The sequence below is a fragment of the Numida meleagris genome, chromosome 2 (assembly GCF_002078875.1).
Source record: "Numida meleagris isolate 19003 breed g44 Domestic line chromosome 2, NumMel1.0, whole genome shotgun sequence".
NCBI classification, from domain to species: Eukaryota; Metazoa; Chordata; class Aves; order Galliformes; family Numididae; genus Numida; species Numida meleagris.
The window spans coordinates 12,177,092-12,195,987 of NC_034410.1; the positions used below are offsets into that span (position 1 = coordinate 12,177,092).

Genomic DNA, 18,896 nt, shown 5'->3' on the forward strand with positions numbered 1-18,896 from the left:
ATTTTGACCACCAGAGCTGTAACATTGCTGAGCTCTGCCTACAGGCAGCAGATGACCTTCAGGCCTCCTGGAAGATCCTGTATCTGACTGCTGTATGCCAACTAACAATTATTCCCTCACATCTTCTTAGCAAACCAAATCTAAGATGTGCCAGAGGGCCAAGGAATCTGGTAGAACAGGTCAGTATGGAATATCAAAAAAAAAAGGAGATGATATTTCTTTGGCCTGGGATTTCTAGAGATACCACTGGCTTTCCAACCCCATGGACTCAGCCTTTGTTTAAACTAAGCATCATGCAACATAATTTCTATAGACTTGTGGGATGAAGTTACGTGCTTTGTGCAGACATTTGCCTGCTACTCCAAACGCCTCTTCTCCCAATTCACTATTACCAAGATGTGAAAAAATCTACATGATACTGGAAATATTCGCCTATTTTTTATCACAGTCTGAAGAAATAAGCCAATGGTTTATTCAAAGTGGGAAAAGAAAGTCATTTAACTCTCTCAAAACTTTCCAAATCTTCATATAGCTTTATGTTAGAGTCTTACGTCCCTAACATATGAGGCATCGCATGAGGTGGGACACAAATCTAAAACAAAATCCAGAAATAAAAAATTTCATCAGAAGACAAAGCATTTTTATTTTTCATCCACAATTAGAAACAATGTAAGGAGTGGATTTCAGATAGGATTAGAAATAGCTTCATGATCCCTGACCAATTTAAGATTATTTAACCCCTATGTGAAGCCTTTTAATAGCATCAAAAAAGATCTAAACTCCCAATATACAGCAAGAGTTATACTAGGAAGGAAACTCTGTAAGCTCTAATTATTCACATACAGAGACTGGGAACTCCAATGCTCAGACTCCTCCCTAATTTCTACTCTCACTTACTCCATCTCCTTTCTCATACTTTTTTTTTTTCCTTTTTCCTCACCTCCCCTCGCCTCCACAAAGCAGTTGAGATATTCACATATTTACACAGCACTCACAGCAGCAACTCTGTGACTAATACAAACTGATAAACATGTAATATGATCTTAAAAAATGCGTGTGAATTATGCAAAAGCATTGACTTAATGAGAATTTTCATTTTGTCCCTTTATTTCATTAAGGGTCAGTTTATCTAACAAAAGACATCAGAATACATCACTTGTACACTGAAACCTAAATAATTCATCTGGCTATACAAGGAGAAATATTTGAAATTAGTCAAAGCATTGGAATTCTTCTACCACAGAATGGGATAGGGTCTGCCATCGTAACAGTTGGCTTCCATCTCAACAGTCAGCAACCAGGAAATTTATAAGAATCTTTACTGCATCTAGAAGATTGTCATAACAATTATTCATTTTGGTTTCTGGAACTGAAGGGGTGATATTCATATTTGCAGAATGTAAAAACAGAAAAGGTTCCAAAATTTATCATGCCATTGTCATTGCTCATTATCATAAAAGTGATTTTTTTTCTGCAGACACTTTAAGCATGACAGAGTTGGGTCTTTATTTGTGCAGTGGTGCATGATGAGTATTCATATAGTAACCTACAGGTATATTAGAAACGCTTGTTCTTAAACCTCACAGGTTGCTACCTTCAAGTATTGCCTACTGTGTCAACCTCCCGTCTGGCTGGCAAGAGAGACAGCACCATGCAAGTTGGGCAGATATCTCAAAACTTCAGCATTTGCAAATGTTCAGTTTCAGAAGCAATACTCAATGCACAATCTGTCAGAAATTAAATTTGCATGAAACTCTCCAAATAATTTTGAATGGACACATTCTTAATAATTCCCAGAAATGTTTGTTTGGAAGCAATTAAACAAAACTTAGTTTAAAAAAAATCTGTTCATTCTTTCCATCTCTTCCAACTCATAATTCAACTCCAGAAGTTTCACTGCTGTTTTTATAATAAATGCTTTATTACTTTTTTTCACCTGGGTCATTTCCCAACCATGTGAAAGTTCTATCTCACTTTTTGTCTTCAGCAGTTTGAAAACTTTAGAGAAATCATTAATATTAAGAAGAATGCAAAGGATGATAGTTTTCTCATCTTGCCTTTGTTTCTCTTTTCCTCTGGGCCACATAAGGATGTTCAAGTCAGCAGAGACAGTGTTGCTCTTTAAAAAAAACTGCTGATTTAATATTTAGTAGGTGATAGATTGCACCTCAACAATCAGACTCAGGAATAAAAATAGTCTGAATCCCACTCAGTCCCATGCACAAATCCATAGACAGAAATCCAAAGTACTGCATAGCACAACATTTCCCACTCAGTGAGCTAGAGACAAGCAACTGTGATTCCCTATATATACACATACGTTCTGAGCTGATGCCTGTCAAACCAGGCCCTGGTTAAGTGGCAAGCATAATATCGCTTCCTTTCCCCAGAGGTAACTGTCCTCATTACAGAAGCGAATGAACCCCTAGGTGTATAATAGAATTTTCTTTAAAATATTCATCATATGACAGTTGATATTTCAGCCACGTTTGGCTGGAATGCTCAGTTTTGGGGAATTTAGGACTCCATCATCAATTAACCCAATACTTGGCTCACCATCTGATTTTTTTTTAATAACAAATCATTAAACAATTATGATAGCATGTAACGCTGCTTTCCCATTCTTTGCTGAGGAGGATGTACAGATGAGGGTTTCCCTGCAGCAGCAATGTCCATTAAAACATCTGGACAAGCAAGGCTTAAACTTTCCACTTTCACTCAGCTGGAAAGCACCGACGTCTCCAAGGTGAGTCACACCGCCCAGCGCGGCTCAGCCTCCTTCGTGCTTCTCAGAATTAGCACTGCAGGCTGTGAAAACCTGCTTCTGCCAGCAGGCCTCAGGGAGACCATGAGCGGGGAAATAAAACAGGGCCAGAATACTTCATCAGGAATCAGAACAAAGCAGCTATGTACAGGGAGAAAGGGATATTCAGCCCAAACCTTTCCACTGTAAAATACCTAATGTTCCTTTTCTTTTTGCTTTTCTATTCTTATTTCTTTCTTAAAATACTGCAGATTTCCCTTTCTCCTCCTCTCAGTATTTTGTCTCCCTGTTTCTAATAATAACCACAACCTTTATGAACTCCTATTCCACTTGCCCTTCCACATCCCCCTTCCCTGCCCTTTTGGTCCCACCTTTTGCAGCTCTTCCTAGCTCAGGTTTCACAGAACCATAGAATCATTTGAGTTGGAAGAGACCCTTAAAGGCCATCTGGTCCAATCCCCCTGCAATGAACAGAGACACCTACACCAGATAGGTGCTCAGAGTGTCATCCAGCCTGACCTTGAGTGTCTTCAGGGATGGGGCATCCACCACCTCTCTAGGCAACCTGTGCCAGTGCCTCACCACATATATTGTAAAAAAAATTCTTCCTCATATCCAATCTAAATTTCTTCTATTTTAGTTTGAAACCATTTCCTCTTGTCCTGTCACAGCAGACCCTGCTACAGTCTGTCCCCTTCTTTCTTGCAGCTCCTCTGCAGATACTGAAAGGCTGCTCTCAGGTCTCATGGAGCTTTCCTTTCTCCAGGCTGCACAGCCCCAGCTCCCTCAGCCTGCCCTCATAGGGAAGGTGTTCCATCCTTTGGATCATTTTTTGGCCCTTCTCTGGACATGCTCCAACAGGTCCATGTCTCTCCTGTACTGAGGACTCCACATGTATGGCACATCAGGAAAGCGCACAACCAGCCTCCACCAGTGCCAAGGGAGTGGTGTGACTGTCCTGCAGGGCTATGCAGGAAGGTCACGCAGCACTTGCTCACCTTCAGCAAAGCCTTCCTGACATCAGGTGGGTCAACACAGCACACTGGTGCAAAGGTGTTATTTTTAAGTGATTTCTCACAAGATTAGAACCGTCTCTCCTTTCCCACATGCTATTCAAACACCAGTGGCAAAAATTTCATCCTTATTCTCATCAGGACTTGTTTGTCATCAGAATCACTCTTTAGTTTTAGTCATTTGCTTAAGTCTTAATCTACTGATCTCATTATGCTGCTTTAATTAAAATCATTTGCTGACGAATGTTGTCAGTAATGTTACAGTTGGCTAAATTAACACTGGCTTAGCCTTAGCTCTAATATCAGCTTAACTACACAGCACTGATTGATGAGCATTTAAAAGCAGGAATTCCTTTCTTCAGGTCAAAGGCATAAAAGCAGAAGCTGGAGATGTGAATGCGATGCAATCAACAAGTATTACCAAAGAAAGTCAGATACAATCTTGTAGCAAGCAAACCAAGTGCACCGCTCCTCAGCTTCCCTGCAAGATGGATCATCAAAGTACAAATGTATTTGGCCCAAACAGCAGGAGCAGAGTTTTATGTCATGCTCTGAAATTGCAGTTATAAGCAGCAGATTTTGTTGTCTAGCTCTTATTCTCTTATTTACTTTTTTTTTTTTTGTATAAATTCAGTGTTTCTAGACCACAAGTATTCCTACAGACTAAAATTAATTGCAGTATGCATCACTATATATGTCTAAATGATAGGGATGCTGGAATGTTTTACAGTGAAAACACATCCAATTTTAATGAAGTTCAAAAGAAGAAATGTTTATTTATGGATTAAAGTACACAAAGATCTGCTGCTCATAGCTTCTGAAATACTGACAGCTTTTTTTTTTTTTTTTTTTTTTAAGAGAGAGAACACACGTGCAAGGGAAGGAAAAGCTTCATATGTTGTGCTTAGCAGTGCTGAGCGGATCGATGCTCCCAGAAGACAGGCAGAGAGCTCTGGGCCTTCTGACACTAGCTGAGAGCAGATGATATAGGACTGAAGTCTGCAGGCAAAGTTACTTCTCAGAGGTTGTCTCTGGTGAAAGGGCGGAGATGTACGGATAGCCCACACAGCTGCAGGGGGATGTCTCAGCACGTCCTGAGACAGACTGCATATTTCTGTCTTTGGGTCTCAGCTTTGCTGCTGTTCAAACTCAGTGACATCATGTTAACACTCCTAAAGTTATTCTGGAGAAAAGAGGAGGAATCCAAATTAAAAGAATACCCCAGAGGTATTTATTTTCTGTTTAGTAGTTTCTTAAGAGAAAAGAGTGTGATTGCATATCTAAAATAGACTCTTTACCCAAGACCTAAGTAAAAACAACTTAAGAGAAGATGTGAAGGTCTCAGAGTGACACATAAATGTAAAAAAATTAAAAGTAGGAGAAAAGCCCAACTCTGGGACAGGAGACCCGGAACGTTCTTTCCCACTTCAGGGATTTGCAGCCACCACCACCAAATGAGAGCTCCTGCGAGTGGTCCTCAGATCATTCCACACCAACTTCTGGTGCACAGAAATACTACTGGGGAAACAATGGCCTCACAGAAACATAGTGTCAGCCTGCTTGGGTTCAGATGTTGGGAAAAAAGAAAATGCTGACAATGCCAGAAGAGTGCAGCTGTGCATAACCTAGACTACTCCACATGATCAACAGGGTCCAGGTTTGCACAGGCTCCAGCAAGTTACCTAACGCAAGAAATCCTGACTGCTTTAAGACAGAAGAAGTTGTTCTGCCATTTCTCTGTTCAGGCTATCTGGTTAGTTCATTTTGGGGAGGGGCAAAAAACAGGAAAAGAAAATATGAGAGGCAGGTAATGTTTACTGCTCCTGGAACACCACTAACGTCGACCTGCTGTCAGACCAACATCCAGAAACTAGGAAAGGCGCGTTCTGTTTGCATTATAGTCTGAATCCTCTCTGTGTTCAACCCATGGAGAACGGAGCTAGAGCACAGCTGATACTGAAAGGCCAGGAAAATAATTTAAAAAAAAAAAAAAAAAAGATGAGAAAAAATGCTTTTTGCTAGGCTAGCTAAGAGCATGCTGCTGCAGCACTCTGCCTGAGGCCATGCAGCCTCAACTGCACCATCTGCCCTGGAAAGGTGCCAGAGAGGAAGGAGCAGCTGAGAGAGCAACACCTCCGGGATCCCGTCCAGCCGTGGCTGTTCTGGGCCGTGAGTTCACCTAAACCCCCTTCCCAGATCCTATTTCTTGTTCGCAGACACCTACTTTGTTAATTTTTTTCTTCTCCATGTGTCCTCCTGTCTTAATGACTTATTTGCCCATGGGTTCTGGTATCATATGCCTTTCCAGTGCATCGCCTATTCCCTAAATTCACAAGGGACGGCACCCTGGGCATCAGCACAGCAAAATGCCACTCACAGTGGAGGCATTAGGCACCAAGAATAACACAAAATGAGATTTCTGTAAGAAAAGAGCAGAACTGCTCCAAGCTCTTGGTGACATCAATTACCAGAGATAGAAGTGCAAAGTTTTTTCCTATGTTCAGCAGCAAAATTCCCATCAACTTCAACATTGTAGTCTATGTCCCTGTGCGCTGAAACAAATCATCTGCATGTGGATGCAGACAGGGAGAACTGGCCTCCAGCAAAGCCATGTTTAATGTTTCGGTTCTGAGGAGCAGTAGTAATCCTTCAATCTGTATCTCAGTGAAATTACCCCCAAAGAGATGCAACATTCTGGATGACACTCCTTTGTTTTCCTTTCCCTGACATCTTACCGTGCTTCCCATTTTGTTTATACGTTTCCTTTTGATACTTGACATGCAAAAGTGACTGACTTCATACGAGGCCAAAATGCAAAAGTATTTATGCTTTCTGAGGGTAGACAGGGTGAGATGAATAAGGAACAAAATCTGGCAGTCTCCCACAGGTAGGAATCTCCCAGTCAGGTTGTGGCAGCCTGGGACAGCCATGAGTCCCTCGGAGTGCCCCCCCAGTGGATACCACAGCCAAAATATGTTGCTCTTCTCTCTGCGATGTCAATGTCAAATCTGAAGTTGTCTTTACCAGGAGCAGGAGAGATGCTGACATGGTGGGAGGTGACTTGCTGTATGAAAAGCACACATTATCTGGAAACTGTCTTCACTTTAAAGAGAGACTTTGGTAGAATATACCATTGTTTTCATCTGTACAAATGGAATTAAAAAAAAAAACTGCAAATAATCGAGAAAGCCACCTTTCTTTTTCCTCACTTGCATACAAATACTTTTCTGTGTAAACTTTTCAGTACCTGACTCCTGCTTATTTCCATTGGCCTCACTGCTCCATAGAGGCACACTGCCCTGCTTCTAGCTCCTCACGTCCTCGAGATCAGGGCAGGACCTGCTCCTACTTGCTGAAACAACAGAGCACAGAGTCAAATTTAACAATCAGAAAAATATATATTAGGCAAATGCAAACACTTTGGTGCTTGGATTTTGAAAGATGTTATTCCTATGGCAAAGTTATGTGGAATATTTTCTGAAACATTCACACGTATATTTGAATCCATCCTTGGGGCCTGGATGTGCAGCAGATGGATTACAAAATCTGACTTGCGACTATTTTACGATCACTGCTGACTGCTGCCAAAGCCATCTCCTTTGATATCTCTGACATAATCCCATCATCACTTCAGGGAATACAAAGCGATACCTAGCAGACAAGGAAAAAGGTGGAGGTGTTTGAAAATTACAGAAGTCATCAAATTTCAGAGGCCAGAGAAGAATGTAAAGAGAGGTGAAGGAGGATGAATGAGCAGATCTGTCCTTCCCACCCGCTGCAATAAGTGGGTGTGTGCACATCTCCCTGCATTCACTTCAGCTCTCAGACCCCAAGTCATCATCAGTTCCCTTCAGCTCATGGGGAGGCACGAGCAACTGCATGTGGTCTCTGTCAGCGAACACTAGACGTGCTCAAGGAGTGAGTTGTACAAAAATAAGGAAAAGTCGTCTCAAAAGTAATCTGTATGGACAGAGTGGGTCAGAAGAGTGGTCACAGGACACAGATCCAGCTGTTTTAAACTCTTAACCAGCACTATCAGCAGCACTTATCACCACATCAAGTAAGCCATCTGATGCAGCCCCTGTCCAGTGGGCATCCACCAGTGGCATATCACCATCAGCTGGCACTGTTTTGCCTGTCCCATAAAACAGAACAGAGAACCCAGAAGAGAGCTGTGATTTCTGTCTCTTAAAGGATGAGGACTAAGACACATTAGGAAGGCCAAAAGGAGAGGCTGTCCATAATGACTGCTCGGCATACATGGAGGGGCTCTCACCTTCCATAAATATATCCAGAGAGAGGAGGTTACCTGTTTCTTGGCACTTTTTGCTGTGTGCCTTATTTGTAGCCCACTGTATTTCCCACAAGTGCAAATGGGAATTTCCTGCCCGTCCAAACAAGGACAGAAACACAGAGCTGTGCTGCCATGCAGCAGTGTACTCACCAGCAAAACCTGTAGCAAGCAGTTCAAAGGCAGTAGGGATGAGGCCACCCAGCCCACAGCACACTTGCTTTCCTCTCCAATGGTCATACCAGATGTCCTTCCATGCATGGAAAAACCAGTGCCAAGGAACCTTTTAAGGCAGCAGTCTCTCTTACCTTTGCATTCATGAGCTTAATGAAGATAGCAATCACAAATCAAGTGGAAGAGCTCTGGGCATGATCAAAAACAAAGCTGGGAAGCAAATTACTGCATGGATAATAAATTGGATTCCCATCTCCAAATTTTAAAGTATATAAGTGGATTGAATTCTGTGGCTATTTCCCTCTATAACAGCCAAGAAAGAAGAAGAAACTTTGGACATAAGTTTATAATATTTGCTTTACATCATAAATTAACCATCAAAAAAATCTGACTGTATGTGAAACTTCCACTTTCACAGACTTACATCCTTGCCATTGAAATTCACGCTCCCAAATTCTTTCAGGAAATTACTGACTAAAACAATGCTATTGCAGTTAGTGCAGGCAGTGCGACAGTCTATACAAGTTTAGATACATGACAAAAAAATATGTATTAATATGTACATGCTTCTTTTTAACTTATTTAGTCATCTTAAATATATAGCATCAGTCAACCACCTGTATTAAAGAATAAATAATACTACCCGTGGCACAAATGATAGTATGAGGATTATGACAGGCACAGAAATTTGTAATCTATGTTCTTGTGCAAGGAGATCAGTGGGGTCAGCCAGACACAGCATGAGCTTGCACAGAATGCAACCACAGGGTCAGTAACATTTCCCCTTCTTAAGTGGCCATATATATTTGTGTATTCCTTCAGGATTTACTGGTTTTGAGGACCAACATTATCCTGCTTTAGGGACAAACGATTCTTTTCCCTAAGGGGAATAAACTGTTGGAACCAATTGCCACCTTTTTAAGAGCTGCCCATTCAGAGTCACGCTCCAGAGACTTGTGTTAATTGGAAGAAAAAATACATTCTATGGTAAGCTGTGACATATTGCAAATGCAGCGAATACTCGACGTTTTTATGATTATGCTAATATCGTGACATTTGATGTGTTTATTTATGAAAAAAACATAATGCAATTAAGTTCCCTGAAAGGAAAAAAAAAAAAAGAAAGAAACAAATCAATCACTGAGGCAGGAAGAATGAAAACTGCTTCCACCAGCTTTGGAAACAAACGCCTGTTAGCTGCTGGCAAACAACACGTTTGAACTAGATATTTCAGGAAACTTGTCAGTTTTACTCTGAAAGTAAAGAGCATTGATAGGCTGGCTTTCAATTTTTAGCAGAAGCACTGGTTTGACTTTCACCTGTTCCCTCTACCTTTGAAGTATATTAGTACTTACCATAAAATGAACACTTCCATCACTGAAGGAATTTTAAAAAAATCTAGTTCTTCTTAGAAAGCTTCAAACTATGAGTAACCTTTTAATTTCATCCCTGTTCAAAATGCTTTTCCTGCTTGAGTTAGACTCCAAATTAAAACAGGAGAGGAGTAAGATTTATAAGTATCAGTATAAATAACTGTAATACCTCTTCCCCACCTGCAGACTGAAAAAAAAAAAGAAGATTAATAGGAAGAACCAGAGAACTGAATGAGGCACTACTGGAACAGCTCAATGTTTGACAGGAAAGCAAAATGGATCCATGCTGTGGAGTCAATAAGAAACACAGAAGAGCACCCGTTGGGAAGGATTCGGAGAATAAGATTATTAGAACCATACCTTGGGGAGTTAAAGAGAGAAATCCCCAAATGCCTGGAGAACAAGCTGTTCCTGTTGTGCAGTACCTTAACATCAAAGCGTGGATGGGGAACTCTGCAGAGCTTCAGCAGAATCTTAGAGAGAGAGAAGCAGTGCTTTCTGATAAACAAATCACAAAACCAAACATATCTACATCAGAAGTTACTAAAGTCCAACCAATATATGACAACAGACACTTGAGGAGAACCAGAAGGGGAACCAACTACATGTTTTTGATACAAATCTACAGGAAATGTAAGAAATAGCTTGATTACAGTAGAGCTAAGAAGAAAGATCCATCTACTGTGCAAGATCTTCTGAAGGAGCAGCTCACTAGAAATGCTGCAGTAACTTAATAGCAATGCTGGAATAAAATTAAAAGAACATTCATAGCTTCAGGGACTGTTTAAATGGTCATGAATGGAAAACTCTTTTTAAAGATAAATACTAGCCACACTGAGGTTAGTAGGTCTAACTCAATGGAGTTATCAATGATGATATCAAGAAACAGCTTAATTCCTTACATAATATATTGTCAAGGCAACAATAAGCTTAGGAAACTGCGGAATGTGCCTAAAAAGTTTTTTGATCCAGAAATCAAACTCATAGTCAATTATTAGGGAATCTTGAGTTAAATTCTGAAAATAAAGTTACGAAGAGGAAGAAGCTAGAAAAAAGATACGACAACTTTGGCTTATTTTCTCTGAGATAGTGTAAGATAACAGATTTATGTTAAAAAAAAAACTGGGCTAGAATTCAAGGTAAGAAGTAAAAAGATTATTCAAAGTCAAAAGGAATGAATCAGCATAACAGAAAACTGCAAAGATACAAGTCAGAATAATCCTTTTGGTATATTGAGAGACTCATACAAACTTTTTTCTGTTCCTTATAAAATGTGTACTCCTTAAGTTTGTTAATTTTCTTAGCATTTGGCTTTATTTTCAAATACATCCACTTTGGGGATAATAATGCAGAGCCACTTGTCCTACCTAAAGAGCTCCTTATAATTGGCATGGTAATTGAAGGAACAGTTCTTTACCAGAAGCGACTACTAGGGGATACCCCTTCTGCCTCTCATCCAAAGTAACACCCTTTCAAAGTCACTTCCCTTCCTACACTCTAACACTACAACCAAAGCTTCTCAGGTTAAACATCCTTCACCAGAAATGTTTGAACTTAGGACAGCTCCATGCCCCATGTAGTTCTTTTCTTGAGCTTAGTCTCTAATAAACACATTTTGCTTTTACTGGCTTCAAAGCCTTTGAGAAAGTTTGCCCTTTGGCTAGTGATGGTCAGAAGGGAAAAAAGTCCAGAGGGAGGTAATGTTTCTTTCCAGTGAACTATGTTCTTGGGTAGGTCTATGCCAACATGTAAGTCCAGGTACTGCTTACCTGCAAGCGTGCACTTAGAAATTTAACCCAAAGTCCCAGTTTCTATTAAACATAGAAAATTGGAAAATTTTAAACCTTGGAGTAAGTTCAATTTCCTAGCCAAGCTCTACTGGTGGAAAAAAGTATGAAACATAATGCAGTGAACTGCCAGTCTTTAGGCCCACCATGAACTGATGTGGGAATTTAAAACCCAAACTAGACTATTGAGGTTTTTTCAAAACCCAAACTCATTATAATTAAATGTAATTACAATCCCCATAGCTTTAAATCAAGGTTTGCTCAGAATGAAAATAGCTTTTGCTAAATTAAATTATTTTTCCCGGTAGGTGGTATGGTAAAAGTTGAACTAAATAAGGGAAATATATCAAAATACAAATCATGCAAACAGACTGGTAGATACACATTTTTCTTAATACAATAGCATTGCAAACAGCAATTAATGAATTAGCTACAATTATAGTAAAGTCAAAGAACTAAAATTAAAAATAAGCCCAATACTTTTCCAATTGTCTGTGAGTTTGTCTACTTTTGCTTTTGCATCACCGGCTATGAAGAGCCAGTCCTCTCATTTCAAAGTGCAGCATTCATTACCATGAAAACTAATGGCAGCTTGTGTTGCCCAAAATTTCTAAACCCGATTCAGAATGCCAAACCCTCTTCCAGATTTAGAAACTCCTTTTGCCTGTATTTGCCAGAGTAGTTTGAATAAAATGATGCATTAATTTTGTAAAGAACCAAGTAAGAAAAAAAGAAGTCAACCTCACCTGATTTCGATCTTTGTCTTAACATTAAGTGCATATTTTGCCTCTGGTAGCTTCCTGCTACGCCATACAAGTTCTCGAACTACTAATAAAGCAGTGCTTAGACCAAAAAAGATCAAACCTCGGTTGCACAATACACAGGGGGAGTTTGACATTAATCTCAATCAGGTAAAAATTAGCCTCTGGTGCAGAAATAAATGGGATGTGTGTATATGAAGTTATTTGTTGGATTTCTTATAAGGAGTCAGCCTTACCTCATTCTATAAAAAAAATATAATTGTTCAGTTTTACTGATATAGTGATTAGTAGTTCTGCAAATGTTTTGTTTGGGATTTGCATTTTCTCATCAAAGCATACTGCTCTGCCTTCATATGCTGTCAGCCTCTTTTGGATGTGACAGCTCGACACAGAGATGCCTTTGCTGTATCAGGAAGAGAAGGAAATGCATGAAACCACAAAAAAACTTACATGCTAAACACAGACATTTTGAGTTAAGTCAAGGAGGCTTTTCAGTGGAGGGAACTGTAGCAAAATATTTTGGGTTGACTAAATAGCATGTTTCAAAATTGAAGTTTCCAGCCATTCTTAAAAAAAAAACAAATTCCTAAGAGTGATGCAGAATGAAAATCAGCAGGGACTTTCAGCTTCCACTCCCAGTTTCTGACTTTAAATTGTTTTGATTTTGAAGTATTTTATAAAAGAGCTGCCAAAGATGTGCTGCAGACCCTCAGCCATGAGAGAGTGGTTGATAAAATGGAAGGTTCACTAAGGTGTAGACACCATTCATTAAAGAGTTCCTGAAATAGTCCTAGATTTTAATAGGTCTCTCCCATAATGCGAGAATAGGTAAGGAGCTCCAAATTGATTTGGGTTGTAGGATCATGTTGAACAGAATTTGCCATCGCTCTTCTTTTCTTAGACAGACAATGCAGGTGGGGTTTAGTTGGTTGGTTTCCCCTCCCTCACCATTTTTTTGGATTTTTTTTGTTTTTCCGTAGGAGGTCATCTTCCATCTTTTTGTCAAGATTTAAACAAGATCTGAGCAGTTCTGAGTTCATTAGGGCACCAGAACCAACAGACAGTTCTTTGAGTTGCACTGGTTTTGCTAAAAAGGCTTTCACACAGATTTACTGCTGGCTATCACCATAATACTGTGATAGAAATATTCCTTTATAAAGCTTGTTAGCCGTATAAAAGACAACACAGCGTACTGCTGCTGTTCTTTCAGCATGTGTAAATCTGCAATCACCATTCACATCCTTTGTATAAGCATTTACTCAAACTACTTTAAAATATGCACTGTGTAGCCTGCATGGTCGTAATAACAGTTTGAAATTAATGGACCTTATCTGCCATTAACTCTGAATGAATATAACTGTGAGACTTGTGAATGAGAAACAACCCTTATAGATGAGGAAGCAGGTGTGCATGCAATATAGAAAGAAGACTGAGCCACCAGTTCTGGATATGGAACATTCATGGTATGAAAAAGCTTGATTAGAACCCATTGCTTATTTAGATACACAGTTTAACAACAAAAATTGAAAAGTGTTGGTTTGCCTATGTAGGAGGCAAGGCTTCAGTTTTGTTATTTATGATGTATAAAAATCTCTTGAAGAATTGAACAACTAAACAAGATTATGGATTGCTTTTGTCTATGAAAGTATTGGTCCAGACTGATGACTCTAGATGGCAACATCCCATATACAAACTAAAACATAAGAAATGCGCCTGCTTCTTCCAATGGCGATTGAAGATGGAGGACAGGTAAACATGATTCTAGATTTTTTAATACTAGATCTTAGTCTGAGAACACCAGAAAGGATGGCATCTGGGGCTAAATGAGATGTAAGTTTACAGTACAAGAATACTTATATTCTTCTTTGCCACAAGAACACACTGCTGGCTCATGTTCAACTTGGTTACACCAGGATCCAGAGGTCCCTTTCTGCAAACCTGCTTTCCAGTTGATTAGCTCCCAGTTTATACTGGTGCATGGGCTTGTTCCTTCCCAGGTGCAGGACTCTGCACTTCTTTCTGCTGAATTTTACAAGGTTTCCGTCAACTTCTCCAGCTTGTTCAGCTCTCACTGGATGGGAGTACAATCCTCTGGTGTATCAGAAGATAAACATGAGTGTGAAGTATGAAACCTGAGATGGTTTCCTCATTATTTGTTCCAGAACTTACAGCTACAAGGCCTCAGGTCTGGTCTTCAGGGTAACTTACAAGATCTCACTTTCCTGGGAGATGTATGTGATATACACTCTCACTAGGTACATCCACTCAGTTCTGTTTTCACCCCAACACAAGGGACAGCTTCATTTCACAGATAAGCTTTTAACTAGGTAAATTACAATTCTCATTAGAATGCCAGCCTTAAGGCACTGAAGTAAAGAAGGATTATGATTTGCACTATCTGGTTAACAGTGATTTCTATTCTATCAAAACAAGTCTCATAAGAACAGACTTCTTTCCCAAATGCTCCAGCAGTTTTTAGAAGAAAACAAGAAACAATATTTGAAGAGGAAAAAAGTAGACTCATAGAAAAAGCGAGGAGTTTTTTCCTGTGGAAAAAGATTAGCATCGCAAGGTTCGAGTATTCAAAAATACTAAATTTATTGCATGACTGAAATTCACCATAAAAGATTGTTGTTCAAGGGAACCAACGAAGTTCCTTGCCAAACAGTAACAGGGAAGGGAAAAAGAAAAGAGAAGAAAAGAAAGTCTTTATTCTAGCTAGCAAAAAGTGGCGTAATACTATTCTGAGGCTCACTCCACCTCTTCTTTACAGGTTTGTTGGTTTTTTTTCATTAAATTCCATTAACTAAAAATGAAATCCTGAAGTATTTTTAAATTTATTGACTTCAGGAATGACTCCAGGAGAGCAATGAAAGAACCAGACCCTAACATTTGCCTGTATAAATACTCACACCTTTAGATAGTAACTTTTTAAAAAACATGACTACATTTTAGTGGAAGGGATCCTGCAGGCTGCGTATTCCTCAGTCATCATCACTGCCACTTTGTAAAATATTTGTTTAATGAGGCTGTGATATAAACCAATTTTTCATGTTTGCCTGGGTACTGTAGGCGAGAAGTTTTTGGACAACAGTAGTGTGAATGACTACAATGCTGCTGTCTGCAAATAGCAGTCTGAAAATAGAAAGAAGGCTGAATACTCAAAGGGGAGTGGAACTTTACTGTGCCCTAAGGAGAAGGTTTTATGAGGTCTGTAGGAGACACTATATCAAGGTAAACAGAATTTATCCCAAATTTTTTTTAACAAGACTGGACTGATGTAATACTCATACAATTTACTTCGCAGTTCTTAATCATTAAACACATTTTAGATAATCATCTGATACTCATTTTACATCCAATAACATTTTTACTGAAGCTAACATAATTTGCACATCTTAAGAACTTTGTTGACAATGTTCCCTTAGGAACAAAATTATCTGCAAAGAAATGCCATGAGTTGTGTCTTTTGTGGGTTAGATAGTGTTGTAAATACACATGAAGAGAAGACACGTCATTATGAAATTATTCTGATGGCTTACATGCTCCTTGCTTTAATATGCGTAGTAAATACTTGGCCTGTTTCTTTGGTGAATAGCACTGATTTATTTATTCAGGAGAGGTTAAGAGAGGAACTACATAAACTGTAAGATAGTGTTTTAGAGTTATCTTGTTCTTTTCTGTTTTGAGAAACAATCTTTTCAGACCTGACTATTGTTCTGCTCCCCTAGGATTTTTCTCCTGACTTCAAGGAAGCTCTTCCCACTAAAATTACCTTGGCCCTAATCCTGGAAGCTGATCTGTGTCAGTGGACATACACAATATCCCATTGAACTGTGGAGCTCAATAGTAATGTGAAGATTTTGTGGATTTAGTATGAAAACCACAGTAAAATTCAAAGGTTTTCCAAGCTGAAGTCTGTACTTGTACCTATAGTGATTAGCTGATTAATGCATAGCTTCAGGTCACACTAGCCTACCTTCCTACTGAGATGTAAAAAGGATCCAATGAGAACTATCAAAATCTTTCAAATTCTCATGGATAATTTTCTGAACTGGAATTGTATTCATTACAGGCTTTTTCTGACAAACTTGTTTCTAAAGAGGCTTCAAAACAATCTTACAGAAGTAGGCATTTCTATTAATTCTTTTTCTCAAAATTATCCAATTTTGAGTCGCACATAAATAAAGCACTCTAATGCGGAGCATTCTTGTTTTGAGCCTTAGGAAGTAGACATTTCTGGTGAATAACTTCATTAATTAGAACTGTAGTGAAGGTGAACTGACCATAGTTGATTCTTGACAAAATCCTACCCCCATTTTAAAGGTTTCTTAAGTAGAAATCTAATAAATTCGTAGCCACAAAAAAAGTTGAAGTCTTTCAAAGACTTTAACAAGCTCTTGTAATTTTTTTTTTCTGGCTTACTGAAGGAAAGTGAGTCAAGAGGAAAATTCCAATAAAACTGTATGTAAGCCAAAGGTTTGTTTATGTTTGTATGGATTAGCATTCACACATTTCCTGTTACTAGATTTCCTATTAGTGATGTTTAACTTTAACCACATATCCCACGTTAAGGAATAACTCAAAGTCAATTTCCTGATTAGACTCAGAAAGGTCAAAGGTTAATTTTGCAGCCACATGGTTAAACTACCAACAGCTACTACACAGCCTTGTTTTAACATATAAAGTTACTACAAATATTAGCTAAAGGAGGTGGCACGCTCTAGTGATTACACAAAAGTGTTGGGAAAAAATAAGCCCAGAGGCTTATTCACTCAAAGTGAAATTTACTCTCTTCACGTACACACACAAAATATACACTGTTGGAGACATCTCTCAAACATTGTAAAACCAGCCTGGCAACTACAAACGTGTACATCCTTTTACATGTGGCTTTGTGATCACTGCCAGATTCCAACTCTTGTGCCCAGCTCTCACCCAAGAAACTTCTGTACATCCTACTACAGACTTTCTTGTTCCAGCTCTTCAAGAAGAAACAAGGTTTAACATTTGATTTAGTGAAGATAGTCTTGATATTTCATTACCTCATTACAACTATTGTGTAAACTAAAACAGAAGTCTCACAAGTAACTGAGCAACTTAGGTTGTATGTCACAGTTCTAATAGTGAAGCTTATCTAAGAGCTAACATTGCTACTATAACCAGAACTGTGTTGGGATACATTCTCTGTTCCTATCTCTCTCAAACTGTCATTTACAGATGCATTGATGTGGTAGCATTTTACACTTGTTTTGCAAAATGAAGACTTTTTATAAGGCATAAGACAGTGGAGACAGTCAATCATCAGTGTTTACTCAGGATTTCCTGGCTGCTAGTGAACAATAGCAAAGTATACTTAAAAAAATGCATTTAATTATAGATAGAAATAGGGGACATCTGTTTCTTAGATTTAGTTCAAGTCCAGTCAGAAGGAACTGTCTCTATTTGCACATTTAGGCTGCTTGCAAGTAAGACGTAATTTTTGTGAATCATTCACAGTCATTTAGTATTCACTGCCTATAAGCAAAGTAAATACACGCAGACACACATGAACTGTTCTTTATAACTATTCAGTTGTGGACTTAATATTTGGAAGTCATTTTTCCAGCCATGTGACTGGAAAATCTAGTCAGACAGTACAAGTTCTGTTCTCTGACTAGATTCCCTAAGCTCTGTAAACAGGCATAACACTTGGAAAACATGTTGAACCATCCCAACAAAACAATGAAATTAACTTAGAAATGGCAACTCTGGACAGAAAGAACAGACTAATTAAATTTATGTTTTAAGAAATCTTCATTCATTCCCTTCTGCTGAGGGATATTTCTGTGTGGCTAAAGGTGCCATTTCAAGTTTAAAAAATACTTTCTTTCCTAACATGCAGTGGAGCAGCAGAGAAGGAGGAAAGATATCAATCAAATTTATTGGCTGGATTTCTCTTGTCACATTCACACCACCTCATCACTTGCAAATGCAGCTCGCCTGTCTGAATAGAAGCTGCCACGTTACTGACCTCCTCCTCCTCCTCCCTCCACACTTCTTCCCTGATTTAGTTTATCTTGATGGTTCATTTCAGTTTGCAGCTTTGACATTTAATCAGCTTATTTTGATTAGTTATCCCAAAACCTGAAGTTCTAGGATTGTTACATTTTACACTGTAAATGCTTTTGTAGAACATGTGATGATGTTTCAGCAGTGCAAGCTCCTCTGACAGAATTCTTCACATCTCAGTACTGACTGCACTGCAGATTAAAAAAAAACTCTTTACTATAGGGCTGGAATACAGTGAGGTTTATTTCCAACATCTCACTTTCTACACTGCTTTTGCCCCCTTCTTCTTGGTGGAGGGAATGCCAGTACAATTGCACCTTGAAAAATCACTGCATTTTTTCAGTCTTTTGTTTCTCTGTTACCTACAGTATCTGCATACACATGTCCAGCACAAACAGAATTACTGGTAAATGATTCTGATAAAAATACAATCTTTGGCAGCCAAATTCACTGATGTTCTGTGCCATATGTCTAATATGTATCCCACAAAGAGGACATCCTCCACCATCCTAGAACCTGTAGAAGGGATACATATTTTTATCAAAAAATTGCTAGTTTGTGCCACTGCTACTGCTGTTTTTGGCAAGGGAGAGTTTAGGGACGAAGACAACATCAGTCATGTATAAATATTTCACAGCTCCCCACTGTGCTGCACCAAAATCCTGGACAAATGGCCACTGCT

General features: G+C 39.0%; 1 long non-coding RNA gene across 2 annotated transcripts in view; it reads right to left on the bottom strand.

Moving 5' to 3' along the window:
• Positions 1-18,896, bottom strand: part of LOC110393427 — a 160,305-nt gene that overhangs the window by 119,527 nt on the left and 21,882 nt on the right. The window contains exon 1 of one of the 2 annotated variants that reach the window (XR_002435009.1): positions 7,025-17,220. The exons of the other annotated variant lie outside the window; for it this stretch is intronic. This is a non-coding gene — a long non-coding RNA (uncharacterized LOC110393427). Of the gene's footprint in view, positions 1-7,024; positions 17,221-18,896 lie in introns of those variants that run through there. 2 annotated transcript variants of the gene reach the window in all.